Consider the following 22,643-nt stretch of genomic DNA (forward strand, 5'->3'; position numbering starts at 1 on the left):
TGTTACTTCATTGTTACTGAATATCCAGAGCTAGGGCAAAATTTCAGATTAGGAGTGATGCATGGCTACCGGCAAAAACAATACTCCTGCATCTTCTCCTCATCTCTGACCCAGTTTGTTTAGTGGGATGTAAAGCACTGTGCTGTGAGTTAATGCATATTCACAAACAGCAGCCAGAACAGTGAAGGGGAGGGCATGAAAACTTAGAGCACTGAGACAGCATGTCACACTCCCTTTTATTACACCAGGGGTGGCCAACCTTTTTTTCTTTAAACAAGTTCACAAATCTTCCACTCAGGTGCCCCATAGAGACTCTGTGTGTGTGTGTGTACGTGCACACACGTGCACACACATTTAACGTATGTGTGTAGACACACACACACACATTTAGGCGTTACACTTATGAGACAGGCTAGGCTGCTGCAGTCACTGGTTCACATCCACACTAAGTTACTCATACTGAAATTAATGGGACAAGTTTTCTTGCCCCACTCATTTCAATGGGAGTACTTAGCGCTAATTATTGAATTCTATCAGTCAGGCTGAGGGGAAAGGCACACTGAGCTTTAGCTTGTAGCCCGTCAATCAATCAGGAGCAGTGAAAGAGGGTCCTCATCCTCCTCTTCTGCAGTGGACACACAGCTGAGGATGAGTTGGCTTCAAGTTGGCAATCCTCAGATGGGGAACAAATAGTGTGATGCAGGGTGGGGGAGGCAGGAGGGTTCTGAGTACTGCCTGGGAGCCCTTCTGCCTGTGGGAACCCCTGTATTCCACAATGCCCAGGGAGAGAAGTGGAGAGGTAGGGCTCCTCTATAAGGTGTGATTACTTATGTTTTTGTTGCATGCATGCTGCAAACAATAGTGTGCATACAGTGCTAGCTCCCATACTAGTCCCCGTGCTTCTGAAGTATGGACACTCTTGCAAGAGCGCAGGGGTATGAACAGAGAGAAAGTTTGGAGAGAGGGGGAAACCATTTTTTTGCAGGGTGGGAGAGAAAGACACTTTTGGGAAGGAGATATGGGTTACTTGGTTGGGGGGAGGGGGAATTCAGTAGGTGGGGGGGGGACTCCTCAAATGCTTAGGGAAGACTTGCACCCCATGGAATCAGAGCACAATCAGACTCCACATGGTCTGCAAAGAGCAGCACTGAATATGTGGAGGGATCTTTGGCATTACCTGGAGTCCTGCCCAGCTAAGGTTCCAAATCAAGTGGAGGCGCTCATTCAGTATTGTTTTCTGTAATAAGCATTTGTGTAATACTATAAGAGCTGGCTGAAAGGGACTTTGGGCAACAGCAATGTTGTGAGAAATGCTAAATTGATATAAAGCTGTTCTTTCACTCCTGAATCCTCAGTTCATTCACACAACAATGTTACGAAGAAGCATCGCTAGCATACATTTACCTGCCTTTTTCACTATGCAACAGACAGAGGGCATCACGTATCTTTTGGTCCAGTCCAAGCAAATGTTACTTGACAGCAAAGCCACAATAGCCACTATCAGCCCAATTACTGGGCTGTTTTTCCCACCCTGAATGCATTCAGAATGGGCTTCCACTCTTTAGTTGCCAACCTATTCATTATATTGCTAAATAATGGATTTTGCCTCCTGCTTCCATCACTGAGGTGAAGAAGGTGTGCGTGCCACTGCTGGTGCTGCTCTTTTTAAAGTTTTCCCCTCTGGGCTGGTTTTATCAATTAAACTTGTGATCTTATTAACACTTAACACAGATTTTTTTTTCTCTGAGACTTGAGTGAGAATATTCTTGCCAAAGCTCACAGCTGTTCTGCGAACAAAAATAACACTCACTTGGTTCATTATTGTAAAAAAAGAAAAACCCTTTGCAGTTCTGCATGTTAAACTGTCTTTTGGTTCAAATAAATAATACTAATAATAAATGAATGCCGAATTGTTATGATTGTGGTTGACGTAATTGAAGTAGACGACTTCAAGACAAGTAGTCTTGATTTTAAAGTCCTGAAAGAATAAGGCCACAATCCAAAACAGTTATAGGAGCACAAAGGAGAAAGCTACACAAATGGCTTTCTTGCTCTTTCTGCAGAAGATGGCTTGCTTGCTGTTTCCACTGCCAAAGAGAAAAGCTGGTGCTCAGTTGACAAAGTGGCCTGTCGCTTCGGCTGTGGGAACGGCCGAATGGCATGAAAGGTTGGGAGGGGGAGATGTATATGCCCATACATAATTATGACAACCAGTTGAGAGAACTGTCTGAACCAGTTCAATACCAATTCATTTTTTAAAGCCTGGCAGAACAAAAAGCTTTTATCTGTCTTTTAAAGAAGGCAGATTTCAAGGGCCAAACAACCCTCTGGTGAGGAGGGCATTCCACAGTATCTGTAATAAATGTGCATTAAGTCATGAGACACATATAATTATGACCCTATAGAGAGCTTTGACCTTTCACACATTATGAAGTAGATCTGATTTCCTTGCTCTATCCCTGCTGGTTTTGCAGAGCAAATAGTGATTGATAAGTCCACTGTTTATTTTAAAGTTATCCAGTTAAATAACCTTATAGAAGTTTGACTGATTGATAGAAGTGATAGATTTGACCATACAAACACATGCATATTATTCTGAAAATGTGTTCATACGCCCAGAATGATGGATAAGTGGTTTGTGAAATCAGTAATCATTCTAGACATGGATATTTCATATGTTGATATTTGTACTTATTCCTTTCCTATGTTTCCATTTAGCAGCGTATGTGTCATTTGCTCGTATCTGTTATGTGTGTCATAGTGTGAAAAATGATACTGTTGCTCACATTTATCATGTCACTGAACTGTAAATTTGGAAGCAACATGCTACTTAACATAAGATGTATATCTACTATTTATTTTTGTTTCAGCTATAGTACAGAACCCCTTGCGAGGCAAAGTACTACTTAGAAATAGCTGGCACCCCTGCAGCACAAACTGCCACACTTGAAGTGAACATGGCATTGACTGACAGTGATATGGAGAGGTCAACAGTTGCTAGGGAAATTCCAGGACATGTTTCCAACCTGGTATTGAGCCAGAGCATAGGGCTTAAAGCTGTAGGGAAGTGCAACATGTTTCAATGTTCGACTCAAAACAGTTTGACTCGAAACAGGCCGTTTCAAGTGTTTTGAGCTCGAAACAAAATGCCCTCTAAATATAAAGCCTGTTTCAAGCTCAACAAAAAAAATCCATTTTGATTTAAACATTTCAATAGATAGATAGATACTTTATTTCGGTCATTGACCAGCATAAAATAAACAATACATAATAACATCCAATTGAATAATAAAGTCTTTGCGAGTTTTACAAACAATGTAACAGAACTTGGCCACATTGCCAAAAACCGTTTCTTTAAAATTGGACAGCAGATAGTCTAATAAAACTCGTCAGTGTGGCCAGGAAACTTCTTTAATGATGGGGAAATAAAATTTAAACGAATATCCTTGTAAAAAGTGCAGTAAAGAATCACGTGAGCAGTGGTTTCTATTTCACCTGAGCCGCATGGGCATAAGTGAGCTGAATATGGTAACTTTTTGAACTTCCCCTCTAGAACTGCAGTGGGGAGTACATTTAGGCGAGTGAGAGTCATGGCTGTCCTGAATTTTGCTATTAATAAATTGTTTAAATATTCTGCAGGCCTTGCATTTAGGGACTGTTTGCCTATATGCACCCCCCTTGGCAGCTTTGCTAATTCATCTTGCAGTTCTGTATCGAAGACACGCTGTTTAATAACCTGTGTGGCTTGGTCATACTCCATCCTTATGAGATCTTCCTGGAGGAGACCATAAAACTGTAGCTTGGCTTTTAGTGCTACCTTCCATTTCGAGGTGTAGCAATCAACAAATGTTAAGGGAGCCAAGCCCACTTGGGAGAAGATCAGCTTCAGCCAAAACATAATGATACTCAGCCAGTGTCTTGTTTCTAGCCTAAAATCTCCTGCCTCACATCTAAGTGCAGAGCTGGGAACACTACAAGGAACCTGGAAGACAGCTCTCAAGAATTTAGTCTGTATTATTTCCAACGGTGAAATTCTCAAAACAGCCCAACTGGGCACCATACAGAAGCTGCAGGTAAACTTTGGCTGAAAAAAGTTTCATAGCAGCTGGAATAAAGAGAGCACCCCTGGTAAAATAGAAGGACCTGATAGCATTGGTTGATTGCTGGGCATGTTGGTTAACATAATTGAGGTGTGCTCTTCGTCCTCCAGCAGAGTGAGAAACGACACCAAGGTATTTGAAGGTTCTCACTTGTTCAATTATATGACCATTCATATGCCATAAATGAGGCTTGGGTTGTTTGGTGAAGACCATCAGCTTCATTTTCGAGTAGTTAACTTCTGAGGCCTCTTCTGCACAATAAGTGCTTAATGAAGCAAGTGCCCGCCTCCACCCAATCTTGTTAGCACAGCCCATATCGTCAGCAGAATCGAGATATGTCTGTTCGCCAGTTTGGGTGGGTGGAAATCAAGATCGTTTAAGTGGAGTTAAAATAGAAATCGAACAGAAGTGGGGCCAGAATAAATGTTTCAATGTTTCAATGTTTTGGAGTGCTATTTTGGAAACCCTTGCTATTTGGTTTTCTGGCACTTGCTTCTGATTGGCTTATGATCTCCTTGCTTTTTAGTTGGCTTTTTGGTGCACTTAGGTAATTATGGAGCCTGGAACTAAAGGCCTTTGGAGCCCCTTCCCTGCTGGAGAATCCCCCCATTGGAGGCATTCCCCTGCTGCAAGTTAAGCATCATCATCTAAAGGCCTTTGGAGCCTCCCTTCCCCGCCATATGCAAATTAAGCATCATTCCCCTACACACACACACACTTTTAGCACATGGGTTTTTGAGGCACAAACAGCAACTGAACTCAGAATAATATAGAATATGCCTTAGCAGAAACATATCAACACGTAACTTAATATATTCCCACCCCACATGTTGCTTTCCCCACTCCCCGCTAATCTCTAAAGGATCTAATATTTAAGGAACTGAATTTGCAAGAATGTAAAGATGTAAAAAACAAGGTTGGGGTTTTTCTTTGTGGTGGGGGGGAGACCTTGGGGTTTTTGTTGCTTTTGTTGTAATTTGGACGCTGGGTGGGAAAGAGGACCCACCTTTCAGAAAAGCAGGCAAATAGTTGGATCTGCTTTGCTTTTCTCTTGCAGTGTCACAATAAATGTGACAGAACAAAAGATTGGGTTTTTAAGGGGGGGGGGAATTCTTAAGATACTTCCTACTGACCCGCACGTACCATATTTTGCACTGAGAGTCCTGGCACTTACATTAATTGAATGGACTATTCTGCCCATTCTCAGCCCACCAATCTCCTGCTGTCTATTCTTGGGCCTGTGGGGGCTGCAGCCCTCATAGTAGCACCGTCAGGGGCACACCTAGGTGATCTTGGCACCTGGTCCAGCCCTTCGCCAAGGCCCCCCCATGAGGCCCCTGAAACCTACTTTTTGGGGCCTCCTGCTGTGAAACTACATGTGTGTTTTTTTAAATCAAAGCTGCTGCATGGCCGAGGGGTGGTTGCTGGGTTGGGGGGGGGGAGGACAGCCAAACAATCATTCCCCATCCCCCGGCAGCAGTGGGGGAGCAACTGCTGGGCATGTCCTATGCCAGCCACAGTGCCTGCACTGAAATAAAATCATTAGCACAAGTTGCTCTCTTGCATACAATTATGACTCCATATGTTCCTAGCACTGCAACAGCTGTTGGCATCACAGGCTTTCAACGATCTTCCTCTGAACTGCGCAGGCATACCTCACAGTTCACTATAGCCACTGGGCCGAGAGGATGTGCCCAGCGGTTTCTCCCTCCACTGCCGGGGGGGGGGGGGAGGAGGTGGACTGCTCGACCAACTCGTCCTCACAACCAGCCTCTGGCCGTGCAGTGGCTTTGATTTAAAAAACAAAACAATAACACCATGTAGATTCACCATGGCAGGCAGTTGCGGGGTGGCTCTAGAAGTTCTCCCTGGACATTTGGAGACCCTCCCAGACCTTGGAGGCCATGGACCAGGGCCCCATGGTCCAGGGATTAGAGCGCCTCTGAGCATAGTGTTCCCCAGCCTCCACTGGAACATTTGGAGCCCCCCGATATTTGGAGTCCTCCCTTGATGCTGAGGACCAGACTTCTGACCAGAAGCCAGTCCAAAGAGTGGCTTTGCTTATCATACAAATCAAGTGTTGTCATGGGCAGCTGTGCTCCCATTGGCAGGGGGGCAGAGGAGAGAGGGTTGTCTGGCCTTGAGACTAACTTGTGCTTCACCCATTGCTCTGGTCTGCTCTGCAATCTGCATCACAAGGTGTACTCAGTCAAAAAATGTAGCTGAAGTTGTTCTGGTTGATTTTGTGGCTATGCTTGCTGCTCAGGGTGCTGCTTTGGCAGCTGTTGCAGTGCTAGGAACATATGGAGTCATAATTGTGTGCAAGAGAGCAACTTGTGACAATGATTTTATTGCAGTGCAGGCACTGTGGCTGGCATTGGATTCTGGGTCAGTAATTCTTTCTTGGCCATTTTCGGACTTCTTAAAATTTGTGTTCTGTGTTGGGGCGGGGGACAGATCCAGTTTTACTGTGTGCTACTGCAGTGTTTTTCCAGGCAGGGCTGCAAAATGCATTGCACTCTGTGAGTGCAGCTTGTTCCCACCCTAGGTAATAATGGGGAAACTGGAAACACCCAATTGTTCCCCATGGGTAGCTCGTAGGGACACCAAAGTGGGTTGTGTGGTAGGGCATGATTTTTTGTGTGTGTGGGTTAGATGATAAATAGCATTTAAATAGCATGATAAATAGCATTTATCATCCAACCCAAACAAAAAAATAGGCAAGCTAGTAATTTTAAACAAGATTTTTTCCTTTCCCCAAAACTCCCTTAGGATCCGGGGGGGAGGGTTGGGGTTGGGGAAAGGTTACAAATTTGTTTAAAATCATCTGCTTGCCCATTTCTTTTGTGGGTTGGGTAGTAGGTTGCACCCACCATGCCATACCACACAACCCACTTTGGTGTCCTTAGGAGCTACCCATGGGAAACAATGGGGTGTTTCAAGGTTCCTTATTGTCCCCATGGCAGAAACACTCAAAACATTTTGAGTTGATTTGTTGAAACAACTTGGGTCGATTGCTGTTTCGACTAAACATTTTGGTCACTAGTGTTTTGTTTCGAGCTCGAAGCAAAATGCAAAACCCATTTTGTGCACATCCCTATAAAGCTGGTCTGCCCCTAGATGAGCCTTCTGATCACAGGATAACTATATGATAGACCAGGCATGTTCTGTCTTGATTTCTAAAATATAAACAGCCTGGCATAGCATCCATTTGGAAAAGGGCCTAGCCCTAGTTTTCTGGTTTACAGTCAGCAAGTTTGCAAGATTCCTCTCAGAGGCCTGTGCATTCTCTGTCTGTCACATAGACAGATGAAGCCTCCACCTCCACACACTCACACACACCAGTTGCCCCATTGCTTTTATCTACCTGGAGCTTTCCCAGACAGCAGGCTTTACTGTGGGTTTTCTGTGAGGCTTTCCTGCAAGTTCAAAGTTGCCAAAAGAGAGAGAGAGAGAGAGAGAGAGAGAGAGAGAGAGAGAGAGAGAGAGAGAGAGAGAGGCAAAAAAGTTTTTTTTTTAACCCTGGATATAAATCAGGCTACACTATAATGCCTGATGAAAAACCCAAATTGTGTGTGAAGTGGTCCCTGATAGAGACTTTGGGATACATTTGGCTGATATGTGAGCACACACTCTCCCATTCTGGAGGAGATGAGAACTAAAAGCTGGTTGTGAAAAACTTCCTGGAGTTGCTCAAAAGAGATTCTGCCATTTTCTGTTAAACTACCTTGCAAGGTATAAATGGATCTTCACCTCAACATTATTTGCATGGGATACAAGAGGTCTTATTAGTATAAAGTAGGGATGTGCAAAAAATTTCGGGCACAGAACGATCTGTGCCCGAAATGAACAATTTCGGGTGATTCGGGGCCGAACCGAATCACACCCGATGTCCCCCAAAATTTTTCGGGCACGAGCCGAATCACCCGAATTTCGGACCCCAAAAATTCGGGTGATTCGGTTTATGATTGATTTTTGGTGATTTTTTGAAGTTTTAGTGACTTTGGGGCAGTTTGGGGGCATAGCATGGGGTCTGGGCAAAAGGAGTGGGGTGGGGTGGTAGTGCCTAATGGGTGCAGGCTACCACCCCAATTTCAGGGGGACTGGACAAAGGGCTGATTTTTGGTAAATTTCTGAAATTTTCATGTCTTTGGGGCAGATTGGGGCAGAAAGTGGCGCCTGGGGCAGAATAGTGGGGTGTGGTGGTAGTGCCTAATGGGTGGAGGCTACCACCCCAATTTCAGGGGGTTTGGACAAAGGGGTGATTTTTTGAGAATTTTTGAAGTTTTAGTGACTTTGGGGCAGTTTGGGTGCAGAAAGTGGATCTGCCCCAAAAGAGTGGTGTGGTGTGGTAGTGCCTAATGGGTGGAGGCTACCACCCCAATTTCAGGGGGATTGGGCAGAGGGCTGATTTTTTGGGAATATTTGAAGTTTGGGTGACTTTGGGGCAGATTGGGGGCAGAAAGTGGATCTGCCCCAAAGGAGTGGGGTGGGCTGGTAGATAGTGCCTAATGGGTGGAGGCTACCACCCATCCCCAATTTAAGAGTGATTGGGCAGAGGGGTGAATTTTGGTGAATTTATTTTTATGAGATTTGTCTTCATAAGGTGAAGTGTGCTAAATTGATTACTTCCTCATATTATTCATAGTAATTGAGGTGTGAAAAAGTGAAAGTGGGGTCATGAGAGTTGTTTAATTGAAAAAAATCTCATTTGCTATGATAGAATGAGAATTCACACCTCAGAAAAAACTTCTAGAATGATAGAATGAGAATTTACCCCTCTGCCCAATCACTCTTAAACTGGGGATGGGTGGTAGCCTCCACCCATTAGGCACTATCTACCAGCCCACCCCACTCCTTTGGGGCAGATCCACTTTCTGCCCCCAATCTGCCCCAAAACACCCAAACTTCAAATATTCCCAAAAAATCAGCCCTCTGCCCAATCCCCCTGAAATTGGGGTGGTAGCCTGCACCCATTAGGCACTACCACTCCACCCCACTCCTTTTGCCCAGATCCCATGCTATGCCCCCGAACTGCCCCAAAGTCACTAAAACTTCAAAAATTCGCCAAAAATCAGGACTTTGCCCAATCCCCCTGAAATTGGGGTGGTAGACTCTACCCATTGGGCACTACCACCCCACCCCAAAATTTTGCCCCTGGGCTCCTTTTTACCCCCCCGAATCAATTTGGATTTGGATTCAGATTAAATCCGAATCCGAACCGAATCAAGGGTGATTCGGGTGACCCAGATTCGGGCACAAAACAGAACAGGGGTGATTCGGTTAGGGTCCGAGCCGAATCACCCAAAAACCCAAATTGCACACCCCTAGTATAAAGGTTCCCTGATTGGCTCTCCCTAAGTCATGCCTCCTAAGATTAGGATTGGTTCTAGCCCCAAGGAACATCGATGCATTTTCATAAAGTGAATGGTTCTCCCTAGGAAGGATAGGCCTGCAATTCAGATTTCCTGTTCCAGGTTGAGTTAACACTTCCTGGCCTCAGAATGGACTTCATTCTTCTCCTGGTTCTTGTTATATGAGAAGAACCAAGGATGTTTGGCCAAGACAAAAACAGAGGCCCAAATCTTCCTTGTCCAGACCCAGCTTTGACAATGGTTTGAACAAATACTTGTAGATGAAAGCCTAATTGTACATTTTCCCTCTTACTCTCTTGACAGCAACAAACATTTGTTTTTCACTCAGGTCTTCAGAGGCTTCTTTTCCTTTATGCTTTTAAATGTCATATTATTGTGATATCTTTAACAATAAACCCACTTTCTTTTTAACTACACTACAGATTTTGTATCTGATTTTGTACCCGCCCGCACCCCATGCTCTACCATTCTACATGCTATGAATCATAGCAGATATTTATGAAGAAGGGACTATTAAAATGGCCTAGAATAGTCAGGGTGGTGGCAGTGGGTGTACAAGGTTTTGCAAGTGTTTCAAAGCTGCTGCAAAAACAGCTGAGGATTCGAAGTGATGGTTTAATAAAAAGCCCTGCTTGCCCCAGAGTTTCTTTGACCCACTTCTATTCCTAGAAAAGACTATGCTCAAACTTCCAAAAGCCACACCTATTTGAGACACTTGCCTTCTGTCATACCTACCTTACCTTCTGAACTCCAAACAAAATCTTTGCATGAAAGTGACTCTATTCTCATGAGCCATTTGGGGAAAGCCTATAGCTATTACTAAGTAATCACTAGCTTATGATGAAGGGCCCATTAGTATCTGATAGAACTGTGCATAGGGTCTTGTGGATCAGAATGAGCTAAGGCATTGTATTCTGTATGACTGACTAAATCACACTTTGTCAGATTTTGGTAGCCAAACTACTTTTTCAAAATATGACTTGAACCCCAAGTTTTTGAGAAAGGACTGCTTCTGAACTTTGTGTTCCGAAAACAGAGGGATCATGGTTTACCTGAATGTTTTCAACAGGTTAGTGAGCCATTTGGATGAACAAGATTTTACTGCATTATATTTATGACTGCGTAAAATGTGGTGTTTTTTGGTTAATCCATTCCTTAATTCAGGCCAGTTTTTGAATGGACTCCAGTCCATTCCTAGAGTAGAGATGGAGCTAACAAACAGGCAGCAACAAGAGCACAGAAAGCAGTCTTCACTTGCCTCTCTGTACATATTATCTATTTCATTAAGCCATAAATATGCCTGATTCTACTCCACTGCCTTGTCCTTGTATGCCACAATTCTTTCCTCTGGATTCTACATAAGTATGCTGGATGCATGAAGTGGAGGACATTGTCTATTATTTTATTTATCAAAATCATCTCTAGGCTCTTTTCTATGTTTGAGGTGACTTATATCTCCATAAAAACAAAATTCATTTTAAAAAAATCTAAAAATGAAAACTAGAATCAAACAAATGTGCAATAAAACCATGTGATTAATGTCAGCTGGAAGAGGAAGAGGTGCATTTTGCAGCCGCTCTGGAAAACCATTAGCATTAGAGAAGAAGCATGATGGACCATACAAGGAAGTCATTCAACGGTCCCAGGCAACAAAGGTAAAGAGTGCAAGCCATGACAATTCTCACCTCATGCAGTGATAGAACCTGAAGCAAGGCCTGACTAACTAATCAAAGAGGATGTGGGGAACAATGCAAGGAGCAGCACTCTTTGGGGTGATATATGGGGCTCAGGCCATGAAAGGCTTTACAAGTAAGAAACAGGAACTTGAACTGAACCCAGAAGCAAATCATCAGGCAGGAGAGTAGGGATGTGCGAACCGGTTCGGATCCGAACAGGTTCGGGTCCGAACCGGTTCCGGTTCGGAGGTTCGGATCGAACCGAACCACCCCTGGTTCGGTTCGAATCCGAACCGAACTGGGGGTGGTTCGTTTCAAACCGGTTCGGACCGGTTCGGATCGGTTCGGAAAGCTGAAAATTGGTCAGATGGTAGCTGGCACCCAGGGGTACCTGTCACCCAAACCCCAAAGCAATCGGACACTCGTACGATTTTTTATGAATTTTTGAAAAATATTTTTATTTTTCTCTCATAGGATATAATGGGACCCGAACCAGGCCATTATTTCTTATTGTGGAGCACTCATGGTTGCCAACAACCATGCAAACCCTGAAGCAATCAGACACCCCTATGATTTTTTATGAATATTTGAAATATTTTTAATTATTTTTCTCATTGAGTATAATGGGACCCGAACCAGTCCATATCCCCTGTTGTGGAGGACCTAGGAGCACAAAAGCAGGGTGGGTGGTAGACAGGCATGGGTGCCTACCACCCAAAAAATCTCAAGGCAATTGGACACTCCTCTGATTATTGGTGAATTGTTAAGTGTTTTTGAATTCCTCATAGAGAATAATTAGGATTGCAGCAAATGTATAGCTTCACGTCGGGGGGAAAGGGGTGTCGTAGAGTGCAGTGTGGTGGGTGGTAGTTCCTAGGGTGGGCAAGGAAGCTATCAGAATTATTTGAAAGGAATTGGGCAAAGAGGTGATTTTTAAGTGATTTTTGAAGTTTACGCGTCTTTAAGGTTTTTCCTCATAATAAGTTATAATGGAGCTTTCAGCAGCCCTATAAGTGCACATGGGGGTGCTGGGGTGGCCCAGAGCAAGTGGTGGTGTAGTGCACATAGGGTGCCAACCACCCCCATGGGTTTCTAACCCATGGGGTACAGGGATCTCTGGTAGGGGCACCCCCATGGGTACAGGGTTCTCTTGTTTCTGAGGTATTGAGTGTGGATTCTATGATAGCAAATGAGATTTTCAATGAGACACCATCAATCCACTCTAATATGCTATCATAGAATCCACACTCCGCCTCCTGCTTCTTCTCTGTGTGTGTGCTTAGTAGGGGTGTGCAATTTGGGATTTTGGGTGATTTGGCTCGGACCCGAACCGAATCACCCCTGTTCTGTTTTGTGCCCGAATCTGGGTCACCCGAATCACCCTTGATTTGGTTCGGATTCGGATTTAATCCGAATCCGAATCCGAATCGATTCGGGGGGGTAAAAAGGGGCCCAGGGGCAAAATTTTGGGGTGTGGTGGTAGTGCCCAATGGGTAGAGTCTACCACCCCAATTTCAGGGGGATTGGGCAAAGGGCTGATTTTTGGTGAATTTTTAAAGTTTTAGTGACTTTGGGGCAGTTCGGGGGCATAGCATGGGATCTGGGCAAAAGGAGTGGGGTGGGTGGTAGTGCCTAATGGGTGCAGGCTACCACCCCAATTTCAGGGGGATTGGGCAAAGGGCTGATTTTTGGTAAATTTCTGAAAATTTCATATCTTTGGGGCATATTGGGGCATATTGGGGCAGAAAGTGGGGCCTGGGGCAGAATAGTGGGGTGTGATGGTAGTGCCTAATGGGTGGAGGCTACCACCCCAATTCCAGGGGGTTTGGACAAAGGGGTGATTTTTTGAGAATTTTTGAAGTTTTAGTGACTTTGGGGCAGTTTGGGGGCAGAAAGTGGATCTGCCCCAAAATAGTGGGGTGGGGTGGTATTGCCTAATGGGTGGAGGCTACCACCCCAATTTCAGGGGGATTGGGCAGAGGGCTGATTTTTTGAGAATTTTTGAAGTTTGGGTGTCTTTGGGGCAGATTGGGGGCAGAAAGTGGATCTGCCCCAAAGGAGTGGGGTGGGCTGGTAGATAGCGCCTAATGGGTGGAGGCTACCACCCATCCCCAATTTAAGAGTGATTGGGCAGAGGGGTGAATTATGGTGAATTTATTTGTATGAGGTTTGTCTTCATAAGGTGAAGTGTGCTAAATTGATTACTTCCTCATATTATTCATAGTAAAGGAAAGTGTGAAAAAGTGAAAGTGGGGTCATGAGAGTTGTTTAATTGAAAAATATCTCATTTGCTATGATAGAATGAGAATTCACACCTTTTCTATTCACCATAATTCACCCCTCTGCCCAATCACTCTTAAATTGGGGATGGGTGGTAGCCTCCACCCATTAGGCACTATCTACCAGCCCACCCCACTCCTTTGGGGCAGATCCACTTTCTGCCCCCAATCTGCCCCAAAGACACCCAAACTTCAAATATTCCCAAAAAATCAGCCCTCTGCCCAATCCCCCTGAAATTGGGGTGGTAACCTCCAACCATTAGGCACTACCACCCCACCCCACTATTTTGGGGCAGATCCACTTTCTGCACCCAAACTGCCCCAAAGTCACTAAAACTTCAAAAATTCTCAAAAAATCACCCCTTTGTCCAAACCCCCTGAAATTGGGGTGGTAGCCTCCACCCATTAGGCACTACCACCACACCCCACTATTCTACCCCAGCCCCCACTTTCTGCCCCAATCTGCCCCAATCTGCCCCAAAGACATGAAATTTTCAGAAATTTACGAAAAATCAGCCCTTTGCCCAATCCCCCTGAAATTGGGGTGGTAGCCTGCACCCATTAGGCACTACCACCCCACCCCACTCCTTTTGCCCAGATCCCATGCTATGCCCCCGAACTGCCCCAAAGTCACTAAAACTTTAAAAAATTGCCAAAAATCAGAGGAAGGTCCAATCGACTTGAATTTTGGGTGGCAGGTAGAACACAAGGTCCCCTTTCAAACCAGCTATTTTTTGAGATCCGAACCGGTTCGGTTCGGATCCGAACCGGTTCGGATCCGAACTGAACCGGGGGGGTGGTTCGGCAAAACCAAAACCGAACCACCCTGGTCCGGTTCGGACCCGGTTCGGATCCGAACCGAACCGGGAGAACCGGTTTTATGCACATCCCTACAGGAGAGTCAGAACAGAACTGGTTGATTATGAGTTCATCTACCAGAAAGAATCAGAACCTGCACTGTAACATTGCACCAGCCGAAGTTTCTGAGTTGTTTTCAAGGGTGTGTCACAGTGCTGAAGACTGGAGTTTATTAAAACATGGATCAATGTAGTGAGATCATCACTGTCCAGATAGGGATGGAGCTTGCAGAAGAGATGTGATATAAAGTGCTCCTTGCTAAAATTGCAGCCAGCTTATTGAAAAGAAAAGACAGATCAAATAATCCCCAGTCCAGATCCCCAAATGTTCTGGGAAAACATAACCTCCATCAATCACACAGGCAATTCAACTTACTCTAGGATCTGAAGAGAACACTATAGAGTCTGGATTCAAACTACCACATGCGTAAGTGATGGTTTCTGGTATAGCTCACATTTACTGAATGACTATGGTTTAGTTCACATACGCATATCACAATTTCCTCAAACTTAATTTCTGTACACTTGATGAGTGGTGGCTGAACATTTGAACTGCCACTCCTGAAAAGCATGGTTTTTGAGGTGAGGTATGTATATGAGACGTGCAGGTCATGATGCTTCAGTCATCAAATGTATGCAAGGCCTTTCATGGTTTATAACAAAGGACTGGTCCACATGTGCATGTCCATCCCTTGATGACTGCAGTATCATTGATACTGAATGTGGGAAAGACTAATTGGATATGCAGTTCCACAGGTTGCCTTCATCTGACTTCACCACAACCACAATATTTTTCAGTGGAATCAGTTCACTCATTCAGTTATCAAGTGCTCATCAAAAGTCATCCAGTTTTTTGTAAATTGCCCAGAGATGTAAGTTTTGGGAAGTATACAGATATGCACTATAAACAAACAAACAAACAAACAAACAATCTGTATGCAGTGCATGAGGAAACTGACTACACTGCAAAGCATTGTGTCTGAGAAGACACAGAAATTCTCTTTGCTGACTGGCATTTTGAACTATGATGGGTCATCCACTCCAGCCATCCAATGTTAAATATATATGCATGAACCAGCACTGCAACACTGCTGAAAGTGGGTGAGTGGAGGTACAGTATATGTAGGCTGAATGCATTCGTCTGTTCATTAAACCAGAAATATAATAATGAGGTCCACTTGACCATGATAGAATAAGTATAACATGATTGAAATGATTGTGGAAATAAACATTTTAATTAAATATATTAGGTTGTTCACATGACCAAAATCCCTGGTGGCTAGGAAGGGCTGAGGGGAAGGCAGAAGTATACCTACCTTCCCTCACATGAATAATGGTGTGTCCACGCTCTGCTGCACTGCACTTCCACACAATTGGTACAGCAGAGATGGTCTGAAGGGGATTTGGAACAGGAAGTCCTCCAATAGTCCTCCAGTATACCACAATGCATTGTGCAGGCAGCAGAGAGGCTGTTTGTGTCAGTGCAGCAGCTCCCTGCTTCCTGGTTGATCTATATGTGGCACTCTGTTTTTTCAAGCAAGCCTGACTGCCGGAAGCTGCTGTAAACAGCCCTGATCTCTCACACGATTGGGGCTGTTGAGGTAAGATGGGCCTTTGCCCTTCTTACCTTGGTTTACCTCAAGGTAAAAGAACAGGGTAGCCCTGCCAACTGAGCAAAGAGGCACCTTTAAAAAGTGGTGATTCTCTTTATTGAGCAAGGGGAGAGCAACTGGTCCTATCCATCCCCAGCACAGCATCACTCCAGTGGCTGTTGCTGGTGTCTATCTTATGTTTCTTTTTTAGATTGTGAGCCCTTCAGGGACAGGGTAGCCATTTTATTTATGTATTAATATCTATGTAAACTGCTTTGGGAACTTTTGTTGAAAAGCGGTCTATAAATATTGTTGTATTTGTATGCTCTTAGCAGCAGGGTAGGAGCAGGTCCTATGGCTCCACACCAGCCCCTCTACCCAGGGTTTTCTGCTCCTGCCCTGTTGTTGCTTGTAGTGACAATGACCTTATATTTTAATAAGCTAGTTCTTGATAGCATGGCTATGGCATTCGTGTGATACAGCTTGAGGTACCACTGTGCATCAGTCAGTGATTGATTGGATCCGGATATTGGCAAAAGAGCAATGCAGATTTACTAGAAAGAGGATGCTGAACATACTTGCTCCAGTCTCATGGCTTTATTTTGTTGGGAGGTTGTGTCTGCTATTTTAGAGACACTAGACCAAGGATGCAAACCATTGGTTTCAAGAAGACTATGCAGGCTTATCCTATGTGCAGCATTGCATGCCACAAATATTGTTAGGAATGCAGAGCTATCAGGGCATACGTTTAATCACAAGCTAGAAATGAAAATGGACTTTTAATGGAGAAAGACAAGAAAGCTTACTTCAGCAAGTTTCAATATCAGATTTGATTCACTAATCATCAGGTATAGTACAAAGACCTGCTTTTGGAAATACGAAATTGGTAAAAATGAGTACTGCTTAACTATATCCATTACAAAACTGGGAAGGCATTATCTTTGAAAAAGAAGCCAGTAGAAAGAATTGGAGGAGTCTAAAATATCTCTACTTACTATCACCCAGAAAGAAGTTCTTAGGATTCTCTGAATTTGACCTAAGTGATTTGGCAGAGATCCCCCCCACACTGTGTGTATGTGTGTGTCTGTGTGTGTGTGCACTCATGTTTGTATACAGTATATAGATGACAGATAATTTTTTAAGCAAGGCAATCCAAGTTTCCAAGAGGCACAAAGAGCACCCTTTGTTTCTCTAACAGTTCCATCTAATTGTGTGCTTTCAGTTTTATTACTTGACTGTGTCAATTAAAGCCGCTCAGAAGTAACACAATCAGAGACGGAAAACGATCTGACCTTAAGCTGCAATGCCTGACTTTGTCACTTAGATTTGAATGTACATACAAATTTGTCTAACTTTGAGCTTCCTAGAATCAACTGACCAGCCAAATGTTTATTGCTAATGCTGGGGCAAAATGAGCAGATAGCTGTGGCTGTCCGGGTGCTTTTTTACCTTCCAGAGAAACTGTATTTCAATTAATTAATGTCATAGCACTTCCTGTCTGTGGAAGCAACTGTATATAAAAATAGAAACCACAGGAATGTTAATGGGTTCATAAATGGAAGGGAAGTGACCACAAATTGAAGGATGGGCAAATCCTCCCCAAAGACGCTACCTATTATCAAAAAGACTTGTGAAATTTGGAGTTACATGTAACATAATAATACAAATAACTAGTCAAGTTAAAGTGGAGTTAACCATCATCTTTCATCTGCTTCATATAATTATTCAGAGGTGTAGCAGCTACTGAATAGTTGAGGGCAGACAGCAGGACTATTGATATCTGAGCATGCCACATTCCTAACAGATTTAAGACTGAGTTACAGCCTAAGTGGGAGAGAGAAGAGATCTAAGAACTTGAATCAAGGCCTCCAAGAATTTGAGAGGAAGCCTGCTTGAAATATGCTTACAAATCCACACTTACTTGTTTGCCTGCAATATGAATTTCCTACAGGTATGGAAAGCTATACTAAAGTTGATTATTCCCCCTCTTTTTCCTTTTAGGTTACAAATAGTTGAGGTGTATTTACAAGGATCAGTTTGGAAATGCAACTAATCATGTCAATGTGAGATGCTAAAAACTGGAAGTACCTCTTGACGAAAAGCGACTATGGGGCCTCAGTCTGATTGGGACTACAGGGTGGGGGAGGCTAGGTCTTTCCCACTGTGTTGCTTTCCTGCAGAAAAACCTCCCCAAATTGTTATAGGGCCCTAAAACAGCTAGTACATTTTTCTAATGCTAGCAGGAGTAGTAGGCTAGTAGCACTCATGGATTTCTTTGTGGCTCTGGTTTAACATTGATCTTCTGTTGTAATTTAATCAAAATACTAAAAAGTGTATTTTTATTCACATAAAATACATGGTACATGCTACTTGGCTATACCTAGGATATGATGTGTAACAAAGTACTGGTGACAATGTGGTAAAAAGGCAAAGTTGCAGAGACACTACTGTGTAAGTTTCTGCAAGAAATATGCCTCCGGGCTAAAGAGTTTGGGGGATCAAATCTAGTGCTTAGAATCTAGTGCTACAGATTATTGGACTGCTTGGGCACCCTCCAATGCACCCCTTAGTGAGGTGCCTTGCAGGGATCCTGGGTGGGGTGCAACCACCCCACATAGGATCGCCACTGCTTGAGGCAGCTTGCAGCTGCTGCCTTAACGTTGGTAAGGACTCGTTAATTTATTTTTAAAGCTCCCCACCCACCATGCTTCCCTCACCGGCCACTGCTGTTGCATGGAGGACTTCTGTCTATTGAAATGGATGTGAAAGTTTGCAAAGAAAGAGGAACAGGCAGGCATGCAAGGAACCCTTTCACGGACCTAGCAGTTGTTTCGGTAGAAGTTGCGTGTGTGGTCTGACTGGACATGAGTACATGAGGTGTCTAGCATGGTTGAATGTAACATGCATGTTTAAAGTGCACATGCACAGATAACAAATCACTGCTTTGTCTCACATTCATCATAAATGGCAACATTTGTCATACTTTTCTCAAGGTACAGCCTGTCCCTATTTTTATGAATCCAGAATGATGCAGTACAATCCATTGCTGCCAAGAAAACCTTCCCTTAAATAAGATGGGTCCACTTTTGAATTGGGCGTGCAATCTTCTGGAGTCATCCTCAAGAATCTCGGGCCAGCTGTACTTCATTTATGCTGCCAAGATCTTCTTGAAACCTCATCACCCTAGAAAGGTAATTTAGCAGGTGCTCCATTATTTACTTCCCTTCCGGGTACTGAGGAACCCTTCCCCACCTTGTTATGGGTACATGTGGGGAATGGAGTCCCCAAAAGACAGGGGCAGGATACAATGCAATGCAATGCAATGCAATGCAATGCAATGCAATGCAATACAATACAACAAATATTTATACACCACTTTTCAACCAAAGTTCCCAAAGCAGTTTGCATACAGAAATAAATTAATACATAAATTAAATGGCTTAATTTATTTAATTAAAAATAAAGCAATTAAATAAATTAAATACCCAGCTTAAGTCTACCTTTCAGCAGTATTGGTGGGAAGAGAGAGGCCCAATCTTCTCCTTGCAGGGAAGGGAGGGAAGGGGCACCAAGTCCTTTGCTCCCCAGCTGGGCAAGACAGTTTGTCAAACTATCCAGACTGAAACCTCTGAGCAGCAATGCTGCAAGTGGATTCCTCCTAGCAAGATTCCACTTGCTGGTTGTAGGCTCCTTTCCAATGTTTCAGTATCGGTTTGCATCGCAATCCCCGCTGATGGGCACAACTGTCCCTTGGGTGCATGAGGCTGGGGATGAGAGCATGTGTGGGGTTTCATGGGGAGGCGGTTGTGGGGGAGAGTGCATTAATGGCAAGCATGGGGCCAGCTCATCCTGCCTACAAGTCTGCTCCATGCTGTAGGGAGAAAGCACATAGCTGCAGTGTGTGTGTGTGTGTGTGTGGAGTGCCGAGAGTTCCTCCCAGCTCTCAGCTGCATTCCTCCTCCATGTGGCAGAAGCTTGAAGGACAGGGAGAAAGCATCTGCAGATGGTTGGGGGAGGAGTCTCATCTCCCAGGGCTAGCCCAAGGGCCAGGGACACCCCAGGCAAAACCTACCTGAGCTCCCATTATAAGCCCTGTTGCCTGCCTGGCCAAAGCAGGGAGCAGTCAGGAGGATCAGTGCTAGGCAGGCTAGCAGGAGTGAGTTCCTGCCCTCCTTTCTGCCACCTCTACCCACCTCTAACCAGCGCCAAGGAAGGCAGGTGGGTGATGGGGAAAACTTGCCCTCTTGCCTGCCCTGCTTGCCATCATCGCCTCCACTCACTGTGGAAGCAACAGATGGAGGTGCAGGTGGCAGAGAAGAGGGTGGGTGGGCAAGTGGGTGCATGTTCCCCATTGCCCATCTGCCTCCCCCCCAGCATCACTGCAAAGCAGCAGGTGGAGGCGGAGGTGGAGGTGAGAAGGGCAGGCACTCACTCCCTAGCACCCACCCTCCTGCTTACTGCCTGCTGTGGCTAGGTGGGCAAGCGGAGGGCTGTGGGGAGGGAGCAAGGGGGCTGAAGGGAGGAGGAGCGGGTGGTGACTCTGAGTCCTTTGTGACCCAGGCTATTGCTGCCCCTGTGAGCTTTGTGCCCAAAGTGCTTTGCTGACTTTAATGGGTGGGGTGGGCCTGAAAATACTGTAAATGTCTTCAGAGTACAGCAGTTGGATACTTTCCTGTAGGGCTGTCCCTATGGGGGTGTGAGGCTGGGGGTGAGGGGTGAATCAGCATTTGTGGGGCCTCATGAAGAGGTGGTTGTGGGGGAGAGTGTACATGCAGCCACAGATAGTTGGGGGAGCAGTCCCCTCCTCAGGGTTGACCTAAGGGGTCAGTGGTGCCCAGGTGAAGCCCGCATGGGTGTCTGCCCAGCTCCCCGTTGTCCGCCTGTGCACCCTCCTGGCCACAGCAGGCAGCAGGCAGGGTGGTGGGTGCCTGGTGCTCACCAGAGAGTGTGCACCTGTCCTCACATCCACCACCGCCTCCACAGGCAGCCTTTCGGCCTGCTGCAGGTCTGGCCCACACACCCGCTCTGAACAGCAGTAGCTCAGGGGACAGGGTCCCGGGAGTCCCCCAGGTCTCATGCATGCACTTTCCCACCGGTCCCAACCACTGCCTGCAGCCCAGCGCCCAGCAGTGGCAGTGCAGTTTGCCACTCAGAGGAGGCGTGTGAGCCAGGCCAGGACTCGGAGGAACTTCCAGCGCCCTCCTCCAGGAGGAGAGTGTGCCCAGAGGTCCTTCGATCCCTGGGTCTGTCCCACACATGCCTCCTCCTCTGAGCAGCTGCTTGGGGGACAAAGTCATGGGAGAAAGCGCACACAGCCACAGGTGGCGGGGAGCAAGAGAGAGTGCATGTGCAGCTCACATAGGGCCTGCTGGCCGCGTGCCTCCTCCGAGCAGCAGATATACTGTAGGTGGCTGTAGGTGGGTGGTTGGGGCAAGTGGGAGAGTATGTGTGTGGGTCCAAGGCAAGTGTGGGGCTGGGGGCGACTGCCCCAGTCACCCCACCCAAAGGATGGGCCTACTGAGGGGAGTCTTGATGACTGCCCTTTCAAATCCATGGAGCCTGCACAAATTCCATCAAGCCCTGCTGATCTTTAAACTAGGGTGCTTTGAATCCAGATTAATCCTCCTGACTGAAAATAGCTCTCATCTAGCTTTTCCAGGTACTGCCTTCCTGGCCAGGTAATAGGTCCCAGAACCACTTGCTAGAGTTACTGAGCATGAGTTCTGCCTTAGACACTGGTAGTAGCTGTGCAGCTATATCACCGCATAAACTCTACTGAAATGTCTATTCTCTCAACGACCCACCATCCCTCCTGCCCAGCGGCAAAGGAGGATACAAGTCCTGTTATCCCTTAAGAGTTGTAGGTACAGCTTGTCCTGTAAGCTTGAGAAAGCTGTACTGACTGACTGACCTATTAAATTTGGATATCGCTTAGCTGACAAAAGCCCTTGGGGCAGCTGACTTGCTCAAATTCTTTCTTCTGCACAATGATTACAGGTACAGGAGTCCTTTTATTTCCTTTTTAGTCACCTACCCTACCACTACTCAGTTGGGCCTTTAATCCTTTTTTGCTGTTACTGTCATCCTAACTGTATGCCTTTACTTGGTAACAAATGGTGTGCTTTCATTCTGTAGAAGTGGAACAGAAAAGAGTTTGCCACTCAATAACATCACTTAATCTAGTTCATATATTTCTGGCTTCAAGTGGAAACTGACTGTCTGAATGAGTGAGAACATCTGCAACTCTGCCTGAGAACAGTGCTGATTGCTGCAAGACTAGTCCTTTAACAAAATAAAGAAACAATTGTCCTCCCTGTGAGATGTAAACAGCATGCTTGATTGTTTTAATGAAAGTTTATGACTGGTTTCAAAGAGACATCAGTGTATGAAACTGTTGCATGCTGGTGTTTAACAAAACACAACCACTATTTTATCATGTCTCTTTCCCCCCCTTTTGCTTTGTTTTTCTTTGCTTTGTTTTAACCTGTGGCTCCTTAATCTGTTTGAAGTGTGCTGAGAGAGTTCTGTCAGGTACATTGTGCACACTCTCTGAAGTTGACATCAAAGGAGAAAGTTGTAGGCTGTGCAGGTGGTCGTGCGCTGTTTAGTCAGTTGTGTTTTCTTTTGCGTCAGATGCTAAGCACAAATACTAGATAGTGAAAAGCAAAGGCTTGTGCTAATGGAAACTTGGCCTTTTCGTACTATCAGGCATACACACTTCTCTGCAGGAGGACAAACTTTGTAGGAGTATTCATAACTGGACA

The sequence above is a fragment of the Hemicordylus capensis genome, chromosome 3, assembly GCF_027244095.1.
Source record: "Hemicordylus capensis ecotype Gifberg chromosome 3, rHemCap1.1.pri, whole genome shotgun sequence".
NCBI classification, from domain to species: domain Eukaryota; kingdom Metazoa; phylum Chordata; class Lepidosauria; order Squamata; family Cordylidae; genus Hemicordylus; species Hemicordylus capensis.